Source organism: Poromitra crassiceps (assembly GCF_964638095.1).
Source record: "Poromitra crassiceps genome assembly, chromosome: 19".
Taxonomy (NCBI): domain Eukaryota; kingdom Metazoa; phylum Chordata; class Actinopteri; order Beryciformes; family Melamphaidae; genus Poromitra; species Poromitra crassiceps.
In genome coordinates, this window is record NC_139646.1 from 2,903,840 (window position 1) to 2,905,212 (window position 1,373).

Consider the following 1,373-nt stretch of genomic DNA (forward strand, 5'->3'; position numbering starts at 1 on the left):
GAGAGAGAGAGAGAGAGAGAGAGAGGAAGGGTGAGGGAGATAGGAGTGCATAGGGAGAGAGAGAGAGAGAGAGAGAGAGAGGAAGGGTGAGGGAGATAGGAGTGCATAGGGAGAGAGAGAGAGGAAGGGTGAGGGAGATAGGAGTGCATAGGGAGAGAGAGAGAGAGAGAGAGAGAGATTCACAGGACACAGGAGACAAACAAAGGGGGTGAAGGTGGGCATGTGTGGAAAAAGGGTCCAAGCCAAAGACGTTCTGAAAAGAAGATGATCACTCTGACAGCAAGGGGACATTATCTGCAGAGATGAAAAGCAATTGTGGCTGGTATTCACCGTGTGTGTGTGTGTGTGTGTGTGTGTGTGTGTGTGTGCGTGTGTGCGTGCGTGCGTGCGTGCGTGCGTGCGTGCGTGCGCCTCTGTTGTGCCATGGCAAAATGTGGTTCTGGAGATGCCTATTCTAGCGGGGACTATACCATAGAAGCCATTTTGAGTACTTTGCCAGGTGTTTCTGTCTGTCTGTGTTTCTGTCTGTCTGTCTGCCTGTCTGTGTGTGTGTGTGTGTGTGTGTGTGTGTGTGTGTGTGTGTGTGTGTGTGTGTGTGTGTGTGTATCAGTTATAAGATGTATATTTCAACATATGCATCTCAGAATGTCTGTCATCAGTTATTTTGTGTTGTCCGTCTCTGACGCACACAAATTCAGATAGAATCACACACACACACACACAAACACACACACACACACACACACACGCACACGCACACGCACGCACACAAATAAATGTAATTGAATAGTCTCTCCTCTTCTAAATCAACGCTCCTGTGTGAATCGTAAAGTGGTGATAGTTGTTTTGTTTCATCTGCATCTGTGTTCAGCCAATATTCAGCTCCCCCAACCCCCATCTCTGTCAGTCTCTCCCTCTGTCTATAATCTCTGTCAGTCTCTCCCTCTGCCTATACTCTCTGTCAGTCTCTCCCTCTGCCTATAATCTCTGTTGGTCTCTCCCTCTGCCTATAATCTCTGTCAGTCTCTCCCTCTGTCTATAATCTCTGTCAGTCTCTCCCTCTGTCTATAATCTCTGTCAGTCTCTCCCTCTGCCTATACTCTCTGTCAGTCTCTCCCTCTGCCTATAATCTCTGTTGGTCTCTCCCTCTGCCTATAATCTCTGTCAGTCTCTCCCTCTGCTTATAATCTCTGTCAGTCTCTCCCTCTGTCTATAATCTCTGTCAGTCTCTCCCTCTGTCTATAATCTCTGTCAATCTCTCCCTCTGCCTATAATCTCTGTTGGTCTCTCCCTCTGCCTATAATCTCTGTCAGTCTCTCCCTCTGCCTATAATCTCTGTCAGTCTCTCCCTCTGTCTATAATCTCTGTCAGTC